At 39.7% G+C, this 21,624-nt stretch overlaps 1 long non-coding RNA gene and 1 pseudogene across 1 annotated transcript in view; one reads left to right on the top strand and one right to left on the bottom strand.

Moving 5' to 3' along the window:
- LOC107517485 overlaps positions 1-21,624 on the bottom strand; it is a 228,236-nt gene that overhangs the window by 29,762 nt on the left and 176,850 nt on the right. The window lies entirely within an intron of this gene.
- LOC118614188 lies at positions 8,349-8,467 on the top strand (annotated as a pseudogene).

The following is a 21,624-nucleotide window of genomic DNA, read 5'->3' on the forward strand; positions in this document are numbered from 1 at the left end:
AAAAAAAAAAAAAAAAAAGGAGCCAAGAATAATCAGTTTGCCCCATAAGAAGAGCCAGAATAGTCGATTCGATTATTTTCAAATTTCACCCCCTACCCACTGAGGGCAATAGGATTCTGCTTCACTGTTAGTTCTCCCGTCTTCCACGACTCACTATTATGCAGTGGTACTTTCTCATCTCTGTTCAGAAATGGAGATGGCATTCTGTCCACAGTGAAGTTCTTTATACAATGCAAAAAAAAAAAAAAAAAAAGTCATTTCAAAGAGGTTCATTAGCTACTGCCAGGCTCTGAGCTAATGAGGGAATGAGACAAAAATCCTCGGCCAGAGCTGCTGCCATTGTCGGCTCCCAGCACGTCCTTGGGAGACTTCCTGGAGTCCTCTTGGGACCAAAATAGTTAAGTTCATGATTCCTCTCGCCCTCTCTACTAGAGTGGATTGATAGCACGCTGGTTTTTTCTCCTCTGCAGATGATGTTTGTCACCAGACAGGGGGATCAGAATTGTAATCCTTCATAGATTCTGTTGAATTGGATTTTACTGCTTTGACCTTTGCAATGATACATTTTTTTGTTGTTGAATGACTGCATGTTCCATTTCTCCAGGGGATTTGAAGTGAGGAGGGCCAAGGAACTCGTGGTGAGGGGAAGGATGCTGGAGGAGAGATCTAGAGTGATGGTGATGGAGTTTTTGACCTTCTAGACCAGAGATTTGTACTCTTATGACTGAAGATATCCTTTGGCTATACAGATAAACATTGCCGAGGTTAAATGGCAAACCTCAGTTGTATGTAGCAGGAAACTAGGGAATATTTCAAGTGTAACCAAGCACTGTATTAAGGACAATAATATCATCCATAACGGTTGCCTGCTACACCACGTCACCCCAGACTATTTTTACTTCATTTTATACCCTCCGCCCTATAAACCACACTGGGCTTATCCACATGCCAGGATGGGACATTACTTCATCAGATAAGAAGCAATGGGATGCGAGCAGAGGTTGAGCAGGGGAACACATGCTACCCATAGACAATTTTGTCACTATGACTAGGAGGTAACCACAAGCCAAGCCGGAGAACATAAAACCACAACTAATTGTATGCTCCCCTTATACATGATGATTTCTCAGATCCCGCTTTGCAGGAAAACAAAACAAAACAAAACAAAACACAAACAAACAAACAAAACACTGGCATCCAAATTCAGAGTCAAGGAATGCATGCAAGTGCCGCTCTGTCCCTAGCATTGCACTAGGCCCCAAAAGGCCTTACAGGCTCCGGACATGGTTGGTCCCTAGGGGTTCATAGGCTCTGCTTCAGTGCACGATTTCAAGCCATTACTGCACTGGGTTTCCTTATCTGTTAAATGCAGATCAGCACGTCGCGCTGACTTGGGCATGACCCTGGCTGGGGGGCTCATTTTGCCATTCAGTGGTTGTGCTATTTTAGGCAACCTGCTTAAACTCACTGAATTTCCATTTCCTCGTTTGAAAAGTAAAATTTGTAACATTCATTTCTTTAGAAGATTATTAAGAGTATTAAAGATGGTTTATGTCAAGAACTTAGAACAGTATCAAGCATATACTAAATGGTTGGTACACAGTAGGTATACTCCCTAATGCATCCATTGCTGTGAGGCTTTTGAGTTATTGACAACAACAAATACCATTACTTAGAATATTATTTACCCGTGAGAAAGAAGGATATCCTGCCATTGTAACAACATGGATGGACCCTGAGCACATTGTGCCAAGTAAGGTAAGCCAGACAGAGAAAGACAAGTACTGTATGCTTTCGCTTATATGTATAATCTAAAAAAAGTCCAACTTGTAAAAAACAGAAAGTAAAATGGTGGTTACCAGCAGATAGGGAGGGGGTAAGTGAGATGTTTAAGGGTATAAACTTGTAAGGAGTAGTAAATAAGCCTTAGAGATCTAAAGCATCATGCGATGAATATAGAAAAAGATATTGTACTTTATTACATGATTATGTAATGTGACAAATATTGCTACAATGGCAATCACATTACAATATATGAATGTATCAATGTAACAGGATGTACACCTGATACACATTATATGTCAAATTTATTCAATAAATAAATAAATAAATAAATAAATAAATACCATTACTATTTATTTCAAAAAACACTCAGTCGCATAACAGAAATGGGGGTTTATTTGAAGGATATAACTATATCTATTTCCGCTCCCCTGCCAGCCCCAAGCTCAGTGCTTTCTTCACATAAGTAGCTTGTTAGACAAATGGCAGCACGCAGCATGGTTACGAGTCCTGGGCCCAAGGTCAGACTGCCCGCATTTGAATCCCCGCTCCTCCAGTCACACACTGGGAGTTCCTAAACACAATGCAGAACATCTCTCTGCCTCAGTTTCCTCAACTGTAACATGAGGATGGTAACAGAAATTGCCTGATAGGAGTGCTGTGGGGACAAAGTAACACCATCATGTAGAGGGCTTACCACCTAGCACCCAGCATAATGTTAACCATTTCGAAACTTCACGAACTGTGTTAATGGAAAAATACTCACTTGGAAATGAAAAGCCCAACATGGAAGTATATGTCAAGTGCCCTTCAGAGTCAAAGGTGGCAATGAATATGTGTGGCTGCAGAAACCCAGAGAGGCTCTATTATTTCTCTTCTCCTCTTTAACCATCTGTGAATTAACAGACCAGCTGGACAAGATAGTCTCCAAAGGCCAATAGCAGCTCAGGTTTGCTATGATTTTAAGGCACTCTCTGCAGAAACGACTATATTTCAGATTTGAGTGTGCGAAAATCCTGCTCAGAATGGTTGGGAGAGCGTTATGGAGAGATCAGGATGAGGGGACATGTGTGTGACCTCTTCTCTTCACGATCCACATCCCCCCAACACACCTCACACCAGTCAGCACCCTTATCACTGTCTTGCTCGTTACTTTGCAGAAATAAGTTCAAACACCTTTCAGCCAAAATACAGAGCTCTGTGACCTTGTAAAAAAAAAAAAAAAAAAGGCAAGACAATATATCACTCTGTAAATGGAATAGTCTGGCCAAGTCCTGGCCTGGTTTATAATCATGATTCAGAAAGAAACATAGCCCAAATCGAAATTAGCAGATTATAAGCCAACCCCTGGTCAAGAAACATAAAAAGAAACTGCTAATAGTACAGACTCTGGTCCACTTCTGAACAACAGGGTCCTTCCAGCCAGAAGCGGGAACTTGGGCCTCCGCACCGGTTCTCCCTGGGTCAGGGCGCCAGCTCACAGCTCATAATTTCTGCCTCTGCCACCCTTTCAGGTATTTTGAAATGTTTCACTTGTATTGTGATTTGAAATGATTCCATGACTCAATTCTATTGTTGTTCTGTGTACAGTGAGTAATGAAACATTCTTAACGGCATCTTTTGGGCGCCTTTTCCTTTGATTTTTCCAGCTTAATGACATTATTGGGAGGGCTTTGGGGACTGTTATGCAGATGTACTTCCTGGCGAAGTTGCTGCTTCAGGAGAAGTCATTACTTTTTGTGGGGCCCCCAGGCACTGGAGACGCTGCTCTTACAAACAGCTTCCTGCGACAGTTACCTCGTGAAAAATATGTTATGTGTCAAATTAACTTCACAGTGCAGACCTCAGCTAAGCAGACCCAGGACATCTCCCTAACGGAACTTGAAAGGTACCCAGAGTTTTAATTAAAATCAAGAATGTAATTGTGCTTAGTTTACTCCTCAGAGATTATCCACGAAATAATATGAAGTGCTCGCCTTCGGTTTCTGACAGAATAAATGAAACTTGATTTGTTCCTCCCCGTAATGTTTATTACCAGGGAAACCACGTTTTAATTGTTGTTGACAAATATCCTGATTTATGGGGTGCGTAAAATGGAACACGATCTAGATAGCTTGTGTCTATTTAACTTTTCCTTTGCAAAATTTTGCTTCAGGAGGCAGTGCTACCTGTCTGTCATGGGTATTCTGTAGGCCAAAGCATATTAAAGTAAATCACCAGATTGGATCTTGACTAGTAAAAAGAACCATCTGTTAGGGAAAGATGTAAGCAGTGGGCGATAGAGTTGGTACTTGCCAACACAGGGAGGGCCAAAGGATCAACTGGAAGAATGGCAGTGTCCAGGGGATTCTATCCAGAAGCTAGTTAGCTTTCCAGCATCCAAATCATGCATTTTTAATTCATCACATGGCAAAAAGACAAGTCAGACACTAATTGGCACCATAAAAGAAAATTTGTGCCATATCAGGAACTATTCAGTCAGGGGGACTTTGCATCCACTCCTCATGGACAATTTTGTATTCTGTTTAAAGTTTTGAGTTGAAACTTAAGGATGCAGATGTGGTTAAAGAATCTATTTAAATTGCAGATTCCATCCATAATACTGGTTCATTGCTAGAAAAACAGTTGGAGGCAAATACGTCCATGACCTCTTTCTAAACAAAGTCAAAATATAGTAAGGAACTGGTATATGTCCAAATTCCAAATAAAATGTCCAAATTCATATATTTTTAAGGGATATATATATATATACACATGTATATGTATGTACGTGTATATATGTGTGTGTGTATGTATATGTGTGTATACATATATATACATATATATATAAAAACTTTCAAATGTTAATGACAAAGTATTTGCTACCACATCAATGATTCTGATAGTAGTCATTTTTTATATGTGTTTCTTTAAGGAAACTAGAATAACTATTGATTAATTTTAGTGCTATATATTAAATGCTATATATTAATGTATCTCAGAACTATTAAATTGAATATCCTTTAAGAGTCACAATATTTCTTTCCAGGGATTATTAAGCCTCAATCACATACATAATTACTATCTGTTCTTCCAGGTCCTCGTCCTAGAAAAAACAAAATGGATGTTAATAGAGGATCCTCTTTGCCCTCAGTAAGGCCGTGGGTGATTACAGACTTTGCATATTTCGCTTTCAAGATTTATCTTATGGTTGCTTTCTCAAACTTACATTCCAACATACTTTGCTTTTGCTGCATTTTTAGCTCAAAAAGCTCTTTCAAGCATAATTAAATCATTTAATGTTCCTGAGTGTTATTGCCCTCCTTAAGAAATGCAATTTCATGTCATTTCTTTAATTTGAACTCCTATCGGTGTTTCTGCCTTAGAATATACCTGTCTTTATGAAGTTCCTGCAGGGACATTTCCAACGCATTTTAAGAAGTTAACCCAATACTGACCCATCACTACTTCCACTAGTGCACTTTCTTAGGTACATTTTGAGACTTGAAAATCCCTGTGGGGATCCAGCGTTACATCTCGGCCGAGTTCTCCATCCCTGTCTCCTGGGGAGAGAACAATGTGACAATCAAGCCTTTCCCTCACAGTTGACATTTGCAGGGTTCAGATGGAAAAATGGACTTTTTCCTTCTCCTGTAGCCCTGAAAATTTTCAAATCTTACAGCAAGTCTAGAAAAAAGTTAAAGAATTTTGATCATAGAGCCATGAAAGAATAGTTGGGACTTGGAGGGGCCGTGTGCAGAACGTGAAAGAGAATTCAGAAATAACTGCTCAATTTAGCAACTTTACAAAAAAATAAAGAAGAATCAAAAACAGCTGCTGTCTTAGCTCAGGCTGCCACAGCAAAATACCACAGACTATATGGCTTTTCTTTTTTAATGATCCAAATACCTTTTTTTAATTTTGGTACAATTTGTATACAGTATTATATTAGTTATATTAGTTTCAGATATACAATATGGTGATTCAACATTTTTATACCTTATAATGTAATCACTCCACTAATTCTAGTAATCATCTGTCACCATGCAAATTTATTGCAATATTATTTACTATATTCCCTTTCACGTATTTCAACCATCTCCCACACCCCTCCCCTCTGGCAACCATCCCTTTGATATCTGTTTCTATGAGTCTGTGTTTGCTTTGTTTTCTTTGTTTGTTTGAGTTGGTTCTTTTAGATTCCATGTATATTGATACATATGATATTTGTCTTTAACTTATTTCGTTTAGTATAATATCTTCTAGGTCCATCCATGTTGTTGCAAATAGCAAGACTTCATTCTTTTTTATTGCTGTGTAATATTCCACTGCATATATGTACCACATTTTCTTTATCCATTCATCTATTGATGGACACCTAGGTAGCCTCCATATTTTGGCTATTGTAAATAATGCTACAATGAACATATGAGTGTGTTTATCTTTTCAGATCAGTGTTTTTTGTTTTCTTCAGACAAATATTCAGAAATAAGATAGCTAGGTTGTATGGTAGATCTATTTTTAGTTCTTTTTTTTTTTTTAAGACTCTCCATACTGTTTACCATAGTGGCTACACCAAATTGCAATCAGGCTTGCTGGCTTAAACAACAAAAATTTATTTTCGCATAGTTCTGGAGGCTAAAGGTCTAAGATCAAGGTGTTATTGTCAGGTTTGGTTTCTCCTGGGATCCTCCTGTGGGCTTGCAGATGGCCGCCTTCTCACTGTGTCCTCACATGGCCTTTCCTCTGAGTTTGTCTGCCCCTGATCCCTCTCCATCTTCTTATAAGGACACCAGTCATGTCGGATTGGGGCCCCTTCGTATAACCTCATTTAACCATAATTACCTCTTTAAACATCTTATCTTCAAATACAGTCATATTTTAAGGTACTGTGGGTTAAGACTTCAGCATAGGAATTTTGAGGGGACACCACTGAGTCTACACAGCTGCAAACGCTCTGAAATGTGAAGAGAGCAGCCAGTGGGGGGAAAAATTAATTAAATATGCCCAAGATGCAGAGCGCTCCACTGGGCAATATAAATAAAGAGCACCATTTGGGCTCGAAGTATTTTGTTTTTTTTTTGTACCTGACAAGGCTATACGAGAATCTATGAAACTCACAGCCCAAGAGAATATCTTCAAGAAAGGGAAAGATTCAAGAAATGGATAATTAAAGCTAAGTAACTGTTCACAGGATGTTCCTGGTTAATCTAGCCTCCAGTTTATTCTAAGCCCAGTAATAGGGCATCGGATAAATCTTCTCACAGTAGTTCTAGACTGTGAGCTCCTCCGATTCATGGACTCTGTGTCACACACCCTGTGTCCCTCATGCCCAGCAAAGAACATGACACATTTGGGGGGATGTGTTTCCTGAACGGAAGCAAAGCCTTTGTTAGCAGAGCAAATGAGGAGACTGTGGAGAGCCTCAGGTCCTGCTGATTTCATTATATTAGGTGGAACTATCTGGCATTTCTCTCAAATTAGAGCTTTTTCTGCCAGAGTGGTATTTGAAATAGAATGCATGACAACTGTGAATAAAATGAAGAATTTGCTTTACACTTTAATTTATTCATTCCTAGTGTTTACTCAGAAAGTATTTGCAGAACATACTAAGGCATTAAAAGTTTCAGAGGAATTTACGACCCTCTCGGAATGTCAAGGGCCCTATGGAAATGATCTAAATCTTTCCCAAAACCTCTCATCAAACTTCGGCACACTACTTCTTTCAAATTTATATCCTTTCTTAGAGAAATATATGACATGCTCTTTATTCCCTTGCTTCTATATCTTTTTACAATTGTGCCAGATGGAAACTTCCACTAAGCTCCTAATTTTACCCTTTATTAGTTTTATTAAATACCAGCCATTCAGCCAACTCACCCTCAGACAAATAATTGTTTTTTAGTAATGAACTCTGATTTTCACATATTACCATGACAATAAAAGGAATCTTAAATGTTTTCAGTGTACCATATTGACTTTTTAGTTGAAGGCTTAGTTTGTAAGCATGATGCAGAGCCCACGAAAAATCGGGCCCATATTTTGGACTCCAAGTGTTTTCTTAAAACAATAACTGCTATAAACCTTGGCTCTTATGTCCAAAGTTATTTTATTTCTTCAAAACTATTTTACACGTGTTCACTTTTATCTTTACAAAATCCCTCTTGAGAAAACCAATTGAGGTGCCCCTGTTTTATAAATGAAAACACTCACGCAAAGAGATGTATTTCCCTATAAGCCATGGCATGCATAGAGCTGGCCTTACACTCTGCTGATTTCGATGGCAGAGCTGACTTTAACAGTATACAGTGGAACTTTCTTGAAGGCACCTGTAATGGGAGGAGCTCCTGGCTTTCTGTGGGCACTCAGGACAACACAACTTGATGTGACAATTGATTTCAAATCAACTGAACTTCAATTAAAAATTCTCTGCAGTAGCTCAGGACGACTTATAAGCAAAGCCCTCCTGAGAATACTGTTTATCTGGCAAAGCCACATTTAGCAACCTGGATATGATGGCTGGAAGGCATTAATAATCCCTGCTCTAGAAGGAACAGAATAGTAACTACTATTTAAAGGATGGAAGGGTCTATGGCCATGCTACCCTGAACAAGCTTGATCCTGTCTGATCTTGGAAGCTAAGCAGAGGCAGGTCTGGTTAGTACTTTGATGAGAGACCACCTAGGAAGGCCAGGTGCTGTAGGCTTAAAAATTAAAAATAAGGGATTGTAAAATGACAAGGTCCTGCAATTTGTGAGGTCAACCAATGGTTGCTTCACCTAAAAAAATAATAATAAAAAAATAAAAATAAAAGATGGAACTTTTTCTCTCACTATATAGAAGTCACGCGTGACCCACCTCAGGACTCCCTATTGACACTGTTTCTAGATGAAGTCTAAGATAGAATCATATGAGCATGGTTGTAAGAGGTCTTAAGGAGCGTCTTATACAGCATTTCATCCAATGCTTGAATTTCTTTCATAATATCACCCCGATGGTCACCCACTCTGTTCTTAAACATTTCCAGTGTGGTAAGGGGCCATTTCTCCTTTGAACACCTCTGATTGACTGCTTTATTGTCATACAATGAACAGAAATGTCTTATTCTAACTTCAGTCTGGCTATTCCAGTTCCACCTAATCAGGTCCCAGAGAAGTGACCTAATCCTGCTTCTACAAAATAGTACTTTTAATACTTGGCGATACCCATCCTTTCTCCTTGTCTCCCAGATAAACAACCCCAGCTCCTCCACCCACCATTAACAGGACACGAATTCAGGTTACCACCTCTACCTGTGGTCATGCCACTATATACAGTTTAATGTTTATTCATTTGACAGATAATTATTGAGTGCCTAGAACTCTCCAAATATGTCTATGTCTTTCCATGTGAAGCCAGGGACTAAAAATCATGCTGCAGATGTGGTCTAAAGCTTTACATAGAGACTACAAAATCTCGGTCAAGTCAATTCGTGTCTTCTTGCATGCGTTTCTTCCAGAATATCACTTCCCATTAATTGGGATGCTATATTTCTATTAACATAATTAAAGATTGCAAAAGTTTTGTTTTGTTTTCCATTCTGAGTTGTGTTTAGTGAGAAATAATGGCAGGTTTCATGGTAACAATCTCAAAATCTCTGTAACATAATCTATTAATGGTTTAGATGTTCCTCACTTATCAGGTGACATGAGGTCACAGATTAGGAGGCAAGGGCAGGGGAAGAGCTCTGCTTCTCACGGTCTTTCAGAGACCCAGACTTTGGCACTTCCTAGAGCCTCAGAGTGCTCCACTGAATCCAACCCTAAGTGAAGGGAAAAGTGAAATTATGGAGAAGGCTTAGCACCATGGCCCGGGGCTAGGGAGAACATCTTCTCATGTTCCATGGCAAAAAGTAGTCACAATGGGGATAGGGGAATAGACTCTAGATGGGCGCCCAGAAAGAAGAGAGAAACTGAAGTATGTTGATCACAGTGGCGTCCACACAGCTCTTTGGCAGCTGCCTTCCGCCATGGCCTTATATAATAAAACTCACTGTCCATGTAACCCTCAATCTCTTACATATGAATTATACTGTCTTGAATTTGTGTAGTTGGTTTACTAGACTCAACAGTAGATGTATTTGTTAAATTTTTGTCTGATTCTATTCAGACATTTGTTTTGTTTTGTTTTCAATTTTTATTGTCTCAGGTTAGATTTACTCTCACTTCCTTGTTCATATCATCTTGCCATCTGTACATTTCATAAAATTGTTGTTATAGCCTCATCGAAGACATTAATTGAAAGTTAAACTATCTGGGGCAGAGGACAAAGCACTGTGGTATATTATTAGAAACCCCTTTCCAAGGTAACAGAAATGAGCATCCTTTGTACTTAGACATTCTTTCAATTATCAAGCGCCCCCACCACACACACATACACAGAGTCGGATCTCTTCATCATTCCCTTACTTAAAATTCATTTTCAACTTATTGAATAAACAATTTTTTCAACCGTTACTGTGGGCCAAGTACCTTGCTAAACTTTTGATATATTTCCTTTTAATCCTCAGAAGTATCTATAAAGTAGTTATACTTACTTTATAGATAAAGAAACCAAAACTTAGGGAAATAAAGAAATCCACTCAAGCTATGTAGTTTAGAGTCAGAATCTAAAACCTGATGTTTGCCTCCAAAGCCCGCTTTTTAATGTATTTCATCACCTTATATCTCAGTGTTCGCCTCCCTCTTGAGGCCTTAAGTGGATGGAGTCACAGAGAGAGAGAGAGAGATGACTTCGACAGTATATACCTCAATTATTCTCCAGACCATTATACATTCGTTGTCACTCATTAATTTCCAAAGATCTAATGTCAAATAAACCAAACCATTCTCTTGGCATGTTTTCACCTGTTGGCCACTCCTGCTCTCTTGAAATGCTTTCTTTCCTTGGCTTCAGGAATACTCACTCTCCTGACTTTCTCCTCTCCCTCTGGCCATTCCTTCTTGGCTTTCCTTCTGCTTAGCATCACGTATCGTTCTTCCTTAAAGGGGGAATCTAGGCCCCATTTTCTCATCCGTGCCTGTGGCTACATCACCACCTATAATGCAGATAAGTTCAAATACACATTTGCATTTTAGACTTTCCTCTCAGCTCCAGACACAAATATCTAACTACTTCTTGGCTTACCATAGGCAACAGATGAAAGCAGACATGAGCTTCCCTAGCAAACCTGGTTTTCTTCTGTGGTTCCCTTAGCTCTCTGAGGAGTCTCTATGTACAGCAGCATCTGAGAATTACTTCTCCGCACTCATCCATCACCCTCTTGTGATTTTTACCTCATAATTATCTTTATATTTATCCATTCTCTCCATCTCTGCCACTGCCACCTCAGTCCAGCCTTTCTGTGCTGTCTCTTCTGAAATAGCCTGATGGCTAGTCTGCCCATATCCAGCTTGGTCTCCTAACGATCCACACCCCACAATACAACCAGAGCGACCTTGCCAAAACCTAAATCTATTTACATCTTTCTCTGCTTTAAATTCCTCAGTGGCTCCCAATAGTTCCCTGACCCCTAGGCACTTTGACCTTTTCTCAGTCTCCCTCAAAGCCATGCTCCCTACTGCCACAGAACATTTGTACATGCTGTTCTTTCTGCCTGAAATGACCCTTTCCAAGACCATCCCACCCCCTTTCTTGAAATAAATCATATTCGTACTTCAACTCGGGGCAATCTCCACTTCCCAGGGAAGACTGGTCGATTTCCTTGTCATATGCTCACACTTAGAAACCTTTCTCCTTTCTTTTGTGAGAATTATCATGATTATCGTTTCACGTTTATTCTGGTGATTCTTGTGTGAACATCTGTCTTCTTCATCAGACTGTAAGTTCCACAGGAGCAAAGCCCGTGTCTCCTCCCGCTACACTTTGTCGTATTCCCCGTGACTAACAGAGTGCCTGGCAAATTTCTGTTGAATAAATGAATGGCCCAACTTATGCTCTAACTCTAAGCATTTGATTTCCAGGAAACTCTCCTGATTGAATAAAAACGAAAATTTCTACTCTATTATTAAATTTTGTCTTCATGAGAATTCATCGTGGGCGGGCCAGAGCCAACATTTCACCTCACCAGAAGAAGCGTATTCATTCGCGTGCATGAAATCTACTGTATTACTGCACGGCACATGATGAAACACAAACTCCAAGGCTGGAATGTTTTCCAATCATGAGCTATTAATAATTTAATGAAATTAATTCAAAACACTTCACTCAACAGTGAAACAGAGATGAGAATGAAATGATGCATGCACCAGTCTTCCAGAGTTGGATTAAATATGGCAAACGAGTAAAAGAAAAAAAGCCACCGACCCCTGTTTAGAGTGAAAGTTCTCGTTCAGAATTTAAAATAAATTTTATGTTTTTCTAAAGATATTTAAAGAGCAAACATCCGAGATGTAAATAAAAAATCTTTGCTTTACACAGGTGAATGATTAAACATGGTAATAGTCATTTGTCAGACTTCAGAAACTGAAAGAATTTTTTTTTCTTTAACATGAAGCGGTAATCAAGTCGAAGAAAAGCTTTCAGTAATTATTATTATCAGGAATAATCATTGGGAGTAAAAAGTGATGCAGACAATCCACAGAGCATAGAATTAGCTCCTGCCTAGAGGATCCTACAGTTTTCACTAGAACAGCATGGGGAAGAAGGAGACATTTATTAGAAAAACAGGTGAGCCAGGAGTGGAGCAAAGTTTCCCAGTTGAAATTTCACTTTGGGTAGGGAAGCCAGCTGCATTCTCAACTCCACACACACCAAAAGTGAAGAGGAGGAAGATGGTGAGCAAGCTGCCATAATCACTACTCAAAAGGAGAGGTGGAGGGAAAAACAGAGGGGCAGGAGTCCAGAGTCACTCTTTCCAATGAGAAACACTAGTATGTAGACCACTGGCCCCCAAATACTATAGCATCACAATCACATGTTTAAATGCCCAGGAATTTGCATTCACAGGAGATGCTGCTGTCGTTGCCCTGGGGACCAGCCTTCGAAAACCACATATAAGACTTCTAATAATAATAAGTGCTTACACTGTGCTGAGGGTTTTGTATATGTCATCTCATTTTGTCTTTATAGCAACATTGGGAAGAGGGAATAAATATCCCCATCTTACCATGAGGAAACTGAGGCCAAGGCATTAGATGGCTGGACACCCCAATGAGTGGAGAGTTCTAATTCTAAAGCTCAGTGATTTTAACTGCTATCCTGTACAGTCTTCTCAGCCTTGACCCAGTTTGAAGAAACTCTTTTCAAACTAGGGCACTATCAATTCCAAATGTCATGGTTGACCTCACCCCCCTACCCCCCAAAAAATATTTAAATCACTAAATTGACTTTTGAAGTCTATATCAGTGGTAAGCCCACACACACACGCATGCCATAAGGTGGTTATGGCTAAACATATTGGTGCCATAATAATGCACTACGAAAAGGATAAATAACAATGTTGCAGACAGTAACTGGGCATGAGTGTCAGGCCCTAAGTGAAAGAGAAATGGAATTAGAGCATGAAAGTCTCCAATGGAATCACATGGGGACCGAGAAGAGTGGACCGTCCCATGAATGAGTTAGAGTGAAGACACCTGGGAAGGCATCAAGGGCCCTAGAGAGAAGTTGGGGGCAGTCAAAAAAGGAAGGAGTTGGAAATCAGAGATCAGGTCATGGAGAACACCGCCAAGGTGAAACATGACCCAAGCAGGAGCCATGGACACACAGTAGGGAGTTTGTAGAGGTGCTGCTCTTTCATGTAAATTAAATCCTCCTATTGTCCTCCAAAGAAGCCTACATCCTAGTAAAAAGGAAGCAGTCAGGAGAACAACTTTGAAGTATTACAGACTTGCCTGGGTGACATTGCTTACAAAGCTCCTTTGTACCTCAACTCCTCATCTGTTTAATGGAACTAATAATTCCTACCTCAAAGGGTTGTAAAAATTAAATGAGATAACGTATGTAAAGCACTCAGTACCTAGGGCATCGTACTGGCCAAGAATATGCCAGTCCTTTTATTATTATTGCTATTGTTGCTGCTTTGTCATTATCATCATTATTATCCTCCTCCAGGGAAGAAAAAAATTATTTCAAAGGAAAAAAATAGAATCTTCACTGAAAAGTTCACAGGTATGCCTTCTGTTAATCAAAAGCTTACAGATTGGGTCACATGGTTTCTAATGACACAGGTGTTCTTGATAGAATTAGCAAAAAAGTAAAATAAAATAAATAAAGCAGCATCTGGTGCCCTGCTTTTCTCCAGTAGGTCTACATGTTCTCCTAATTAAATTTTGGAGTAAACTCTGTTCCACAGCAGTGCTGAGTTTACGTGGACGTGCCGCAGAACGATTCACAGCCTCTACAGAAACCTCTCCGCTCTGAGTGCCAAATTCCTTGCTGTAGGTGTGATATCAGAATTTATGTATTATTTCGCCCCCGCTTAATTAATTCCACTGCCAGCTACCTGTTGATGATGGACTTCTGTTGACAACGCGGAACAAAGTTTTCAAGCCAAATAGTTTTAATAACTTGTTTACTGCTGGGTGGTCTGCCACTTCTGATTAAACTTCATGAAGATTTATAATCAGCCTTCTCCCACATGTCGGTAACCTTTAAGGGTGTCTGATAAAAAAAACAAAGCCCATGGGCTCCAAAAGCCCTTGTTCTTATAAATATGTTAGACAGCTGATCCTGAACATGCAGCTGTTTCTTATTCTTTCTCCGCCCTCCCCTCACTTATTTTTTTTTACAGCAATTCCCAACAATTATACAAATTAACATGAATAGAATTAATGGTTTAATTTTGCAAGAGAAAAGGGAGAGTTTACGATGTCGCGCTGGGGAATGGGGCTTCTGTCTCTGCTGATGACCCAAACATGTCTGCCAAGGAGAAATATGGTGTCCAGTCTCCCATTGAACTGCCACAGGAATGGATTGGCCGTGGCTACTGGCTTGACAGGTGCAATAAATATTAATTAGTGTGCTTGGCTACAGAGGGAGTAATGATATACACTGCTCCTCTGAAGCGTTAAATTGTAATGTTAGTCTTGATAATGCCTCATCTTCTCCATCACGGCCGGAAAGCATTTTGAGTTACATGCGTCCTGATAGGCAAAGGAATAAAGGTTTATCTGTTGTCAGGAATTACAGATACAAATGTTGAGGCCAAGACCGATAGTGAGTCAGGCACTAGGTATTCCCTATGTGATTGTTGTATTTTGGTATTTTTAATCATCGCTTCAAGTGGTACAAACCAATTTCTAAAATGTTTGCTGTTGTTAAGGGATAAAGCTAAAACAGTTTGCTATTGTCAAGATGTTTGATTACACTGGAAATGGATTTAAAAACTCCTTGTCTAGAACAGCAGCCATGATATGCATTAAATATTAGAGGAACTATGCTTATTAGATTATGAGGAAGTTGATAGGTTTATGGAGTTGAACTGAATTATGAAGATGTTCCTGAATGTTTATGAATAAGAACCTATAACAGCCTGGGAGATGGCTGCCTTGGGGAACTAAAAATAAAATTGCTCTTTAAATTTAGCTCTGATCAGAAACAACAGCAACAACAACAACAAACATGAAACAAAAAAACAAACAAACAAAAAAAACAGGTGAGGAAAGCATGATAAGCAAATTATCATTAGTGCTGATTCTAAGCTTGCAACAAAACACATTTTTGGAAATGGGTATGTTTAGTTGTTTACACCTGAAGTTATAGCAAAACAACAGCATTTCACCAAGAAAAGAGGCTCTAATTAAATACTGATATTTTCCAAATCCTTAATTATTATGGCTTACAGTTCTGCCTAAGGGCTTCTCTAGGAGCTAATTTGCTGGAACATTACCATTTACACTTTTTCATTTGTTGATGATCTTGCTCCCTCGTGAATTGCCTTTTTTAGTTTGTTATAACTTCATTTGGCATTCTCTTTCTGGGAATGCTTCCTACCCCCTGTATAGGAAAGACTAGCAAGAAACTTGGCAAACAAAGTTTCATTCTGGGTGGAATTCTTCCCCCTCCTGCATGGCTTAAATGTGTTGATATCTGTTTCTGTACTGCAGCTGCAAAGAAATGGTTTTTGGCAATGCAAATGCACTCCCGTTTCTTATTCTCTCCCGGAGCCTTGAGTTCTAGCAGCATATCCACAAGCAAGTGTTTCTGGAGCTACAGGGAAGCAGTGCCCAAAGGGCACTGAAATATGAACTGATGATGAGTTATCCCGAATCAGCGAGTGCCTGGGGACTAGGGCCAGAGAATTTCTGTAAAGCACTGCCACCAGGCAATCTCCCAGGAAGCTGGTGGCTCCAGTCAATGGGACGGGCTGTTCCCTGATTCCCCCATCCCTACGACACTCCCACCTGCTCTCCTAGAGAAGGGCAAAATTCATCTTCCCCCAGGCCCTTGGAAAAGGTTTGTTTACTTTCTGGAGGTGGGCTCTTTAATTATGATCCTCTATATGTCCTGTCTGCAAGATCCTTAAACACAGGACCACTGTGTATAAGCAGCTGATGAAGAACACGGATGAATATGTGAACTCACTTCTTGTCCACAGCATGGAGTCAGATCTCCAGAACTTTATTCTCGGCAGGGTGAACAGACTGGCCCATGGGATAAGAGCAAGGCGTATTTTTCTAACCTCAAGTAAAAATGCGCTCCTCTACAATCCCCTGAACTAGAAGGTTCTGTCTATTTCTGTTATAAAACAATTCATACACATAGCCAAGTTTCTAACAGTAATAAAAATACGGATAATTAATGAACTCCTTAAAGAAGATTAGAATGTGGAGCCTATGATCCCATTATTAAATACCGTCCCCCTGGTATGTGCTTCCTACCTACTTTGAAAATTTTCAAAGTTCAATGTCCTCCACAAAAAAATCAAGGTATGGGGGTGGCTTTATAGTGTAGTGGTTAGCGCGTCTGCTTTATATGCAGAAGGTCCTGGTTTCGCACCCTAGGTGGAGCCACGGACCACACCCCGGGGGCGCCAGGCCCCTGGTGTGTGCTGCGAGAATGTGGGAGGAGATCCAGTTCTTAAGGGGAATTGGCACCATCCATGGGTCAGGGGCAGAAGGGGGAGGGGGTGGATTAAAGAGGGGGAAAAATAAATCAAGGTATATCCGAAAGCAAACCATGAGATAGTATTCAGAAACATATTAGTCCCATGAAAATTAGAAGTCCACCAACTAAATATTGAGACAATTACATAAAAAATGAGCAAGCTTTCATTCTTTCCTTCAAGCTCTAGAAATTCTTTAAAACACTTTTATGTACACATATCCATACTAGTCATTATTTCTAATGATTGGCATCCCTAAGCTTCCCCCAGGCGTGGTTAAGAGACTCAAACAGAATAGCATCCCATTAGATGCAACTTAGCTTTTTCCCATAAGAACAGAAAAATACCTACTGAAACCTCTAAAAATATATATCTTAAAAGCATGTCTAAATAAGAGGGATTTAAAATAAAAATACTCACAGAAATTGGAACCAGACAGATCTAGGTTTAAATATGGATTCACCAGGAGTTGTACCATCTTAGGTAAGTCATTTGTGCCTCAGTTTCCTCATCTCTAAATTGAGTATAGTAGTAATTCTATCAAAGACCTATTAGGAGGATTGGATGAGATTGTGCTTACTATGTTTTGCTGTACACTTAGTGCTAATAAACAGATGTTATACATAGTAGTTACATGATATTAGTAATTGCTATAATTACTGCCATTAAATTAAATTACAAAATCTTTGCCATGACCCATAAAGCCCTGCATCATCAGATTCTTCTCCACAGTTATACCATGCAGTAAGAAGAATTATAGCCATCAAGAAGATTCCACGCCCCAGTCCCCAAGACTGTGAATCTGATGAGATATCACACCCATGAATATGTTATGGTCAACATGTTTAAAGGGCTAATCAATTGATTTTAAAATAGAATCATAGATTATCTAGGTGGGTCCAATAAAATTACACAAGCAGAGGCAGGCAGAGCAGTCAGAGCTATTCAACTTGCTCTTGCTGGCTTGAAGATGGAAGGAGCCATATGGATGACGTGATAAAGGAGTTTGGCCAACCTCCCATGAGGCCCCTGAGCTGCCAGTGAGAACTCTAGCCTGACCAACATCTTGATTTCAGCATCGAGAGAACTCAGTTGTGTCCAGACTTCTGACCTTCAGAAACTGTGGATAATAAATGGATGTTGTTTTAGTCTCAACATTTGTGGTAATTTGTTATGGCAGCAATAGAAAACTAGTATGGCCATCTACCCCTTACCAAAGCATGCAGTTTTTGCATGTATCAAGCTCTTTCTACCTCAGGGCCTTTGCACAGGCTGCTCCCTCTGCCTATGAGCTCTTTCCCCAACTCTTCGCCCAGTTAACACCTTTTATTCATCCTATTGGTGTCAGATCAAATTTGATATCTTCATAGAAGCAGTCATTGAATTTTCTATCTAAAAGGGCTGTCCCCCATTTAAAGTCTCTTTCAAGACTCTGTTGGTTTTTTCCCGATTGTTTGTCAGAATTTGTAATTATCTTATTGGTCTTTTTTCTTGTTTATTTTTTCCTACTTTACTGTAAATGCAGAATGAACACGGATTAGTGCTTTACATCATTTAATCTTTATGAGTTGTACATATTTCTGTGAGGTAGATACTATTATCGTCCCCATCTTACAGATGAGGAACCTAAAAAGTAAAGAGATTGAGTTATGTTCCCAAGATCACATAGCCCCTAAGTGATTAAGCCCAAGCATGATCCCGAGGTTCATGTTTTTAATCTCTGAGATTTGGTACCCCTCTGATATAAGTTTTACAGGTAGAAAAATATCAACATCAGAGTGAGCCAACAGATTTTATTCCTCCATATTCAGATATTTAGAGCACTCTAAAATGTAACAGACCCTTAAATTCAAAACTTTGCCTCATATCACAGCAATCGAGTCATGGTCTCTACATTAGTGTCCAAAGGCTGCCAGAACAAAACAACAACAACAACAACAACAACAACAACAAAACAGATGTATTCTCTCACAGTCACAGTTCTGGAGGCCAGAGTCTGAAATCAAGGTGCAGACAAGGCCATGTTCTCTCTGAAATCTGTAGGGGAGAATCCTCCTGTACCTCTTTTTAAATTCTGGTGGTTAGCTGCAGTCTTAGATGTTCCTTGGCTTGTAGATGCATCATTCTAATCTCTGCCTCCATTGTCGTATGGTACACTTCCCCTGTGCATCTGTCTGAATTTCTCCTTTATGTAGGGACACCAGTCATCTTGGGCCAAAGGCCAACCCTAGTCCAGTATGATCTCATCTTGATTAATTAATTATACCTATAATGACCCTGCTTCCAAATAAAGTCACATTCTCAGGTACTGGGGGCTAGAGTTTCGACATAGGAATTTCGGGGACACCATTTAACTGCTAATAATCTTCAACCTACTATATGTGATTTGGATGTTTATCAGAATTAGGTGTGTCCTCTATGTCTGTGTTGGTCCTGCTCTTCTCTCTGTTGATATGTGGCTTCTCATTCTCAGATTATCAGACCATGTGGCTGAGGTCAGAGGCTGCCACTGCTGCAAAGGTGACTGAGACAGGAGGGAGAAATTAGAGAGAAGGCTTGTTTGTGAAAGCCATACTCTGTCTCCTCATTACTTTCTCTCACTGCCTGCTTCATCCCTGCTCTCTGTCCAGGCTCTTGGGTAGTCATTAATGGAAAAGCACATGACAGGTATGCATGACGGTAAAAGTGTAATCTCTGTCTTGGACATTTGATTTTGCAAATGACAGTTTTACAAAAGCGTCTGCAGAAATCTGGTTGACTCCTTTCTGGATGGTTCTAACTGGAGACAAAAATAGAAACGTGTACAGCAAACACCAAAAATTAATGGAGCCAGATTATTAAAACACTAAAATAACCTGCTCCTGACTCCACAGCCAGTCACGACTCATATATGTTTTACTGTACTCGCAAGAGACCACTGAACAGCTTGAAGTGTGACTTTGAGGTCACTGAACATGGGGAATTCTCCAACTGTTTTGCAGCTGCCATAGGTTATGCGTGTGGAGCCTGCATATTTGCAGGGGGGGGGAAATATCTGTGTTTTAAAATTAGTCAAATTTTTCCAATAATAGAAAAATGTAAGATGAAGTTCACAAAATATGCTTTAGAGCACCTAGTATATATTGGGACTGAAACAAAGGACCTCTGGTTTTCAGTAACACACGTGTTGTGTTTCTTGAGCTGTTTATTCCCACCCATCTCAGGCTCCCCTCTAGCCCACAGCTGTCAAAAGGAAAGCAGTAAGAATAAAATATTCCAGCACCTGAACCGCGTTGCTATGTGCGAAGGCCTGACATTCTGGTCCAAGTGTTCCGAAATAATAATTAGACACTTAGGACTGGTGTGGCTTGTGCACTGTCAGGGAGAATAGACCTCGGCCTTTTCAGTACAGGGACCGGCATTAACTCTTTCATCCTAGATCTCGGAGTTAGTTTGAGGGGTTCCAAATAAGTGTCAGGCGGCAACCGTAACAAGGGGCACTCTGGAGACACAGGGCCATGGTTATTTACCAACCGATAAATTGTTATCAGTGGGAACCGGGTGAAGACCAACACTGCAAATTCATACCCCAAATCTCACCTTGAATATAACACTCTATAGACTCGATTTACCGTGAAGGATGTGGACATGGCTAGGTATTTTCTTTAGGGTGAAATGTGAACTCTCCCAATTGTCCCTTGCTATAGCTCCTCAAGGTTGTTAAACCACTGAGCTGCTGCATTATTTTACGTGGACCTTAGACAACCATGAGAGTAGGATCTTGCTGAGTCAGAGGAGTCTATGTCACTAGAGAGTTAGCCCCCGTCATTCAAAAAAAGTGGCATTTTTCCAGACATTTCCAATACAAGTTACGTTTGAAACAAGAAGCACTACTTTTATAAGAAACAAATATATTCAAATACACTTATATGAACAGATTTCTGCTCAATAGATGATGTTCACTTGGAACTTAGCTTCAGAAGTCCCCTAGGTAATTTCCCATTACACCTTTTGAAGTAGCTATCACAGGTCAAAACAGAATAATGGTTCATTCCTATAGTGAGAAAAGAACAATTGGAAAATCCATAAACTATTTCTATTTAGCTTAGGGAAAGCAAACTGATAGCCATGAGAATAATCCATATCCTTGAATTAGTTGTCAACAATTAAAACTCAAATTTCACATTTAAATAAAGTCTGACTTTCCAGATTGGCTTTAAAAATTGGATCATCCAGCCACCCTGGTTCATCAGTTGCAAATTATAACAATCAGTGACCAACCCCAATTCACCACAATCCCCACCTGCTTGACTCATTTCTATTACCTGCTTGACCTCTGGGCATTTCAATTTCTGATCCTTGATTTTGTCTGTCTATTGCTAAGGCCAATTTCTTTCTATGAGGAAAGACCTCTGTATTGATTGTAAGTTTTCAAGATATTAACCTGAATTTTCTCTTAGTCTTGGTCACTATGTGTTAAATTCAGTATTCAATCAATCCAAAAACATCCTCAATTGCTATTCAAGTCAGATGCATTTACTTAAACATGTAATTAGCCTTGGCAATAAAAGAATGAAAAGAAATTAAGTTCATTAATCTGCTACTTGGTTTTTTTAGATGATGCCATTAGTCAGTGTCCAAGTGTCAATGTGTATGTAGCAAATATTGTGCCAATTCTGATACCAAGGAGATTGGAGGTAGGAATGTCTAATGTTTCAGAAAGCTCAAAAAGGCAGAAGGTAGGGTTGGCAGAGAAATAGTAAATGAATTTACTCAATGTCTACTGAGCATACAACACT

Source organism: Rousettus aegyptiacus, unplaced genomic scaffold, assembly GCF_014176215.1.
Source record: "Rousettus aegyptiacus isolate mRouAeg1 unplaced genomic scaffold, mRouAeg1.p scaffold_m13_p_2, whole genome shotgun sequence".
Lineage (NCBI taxonomy): Eukaryota > Metazoa > Chordata > Mammalia > Chiroptera > Pteropodidae > Rousettus > Rousettus aegyptiacus.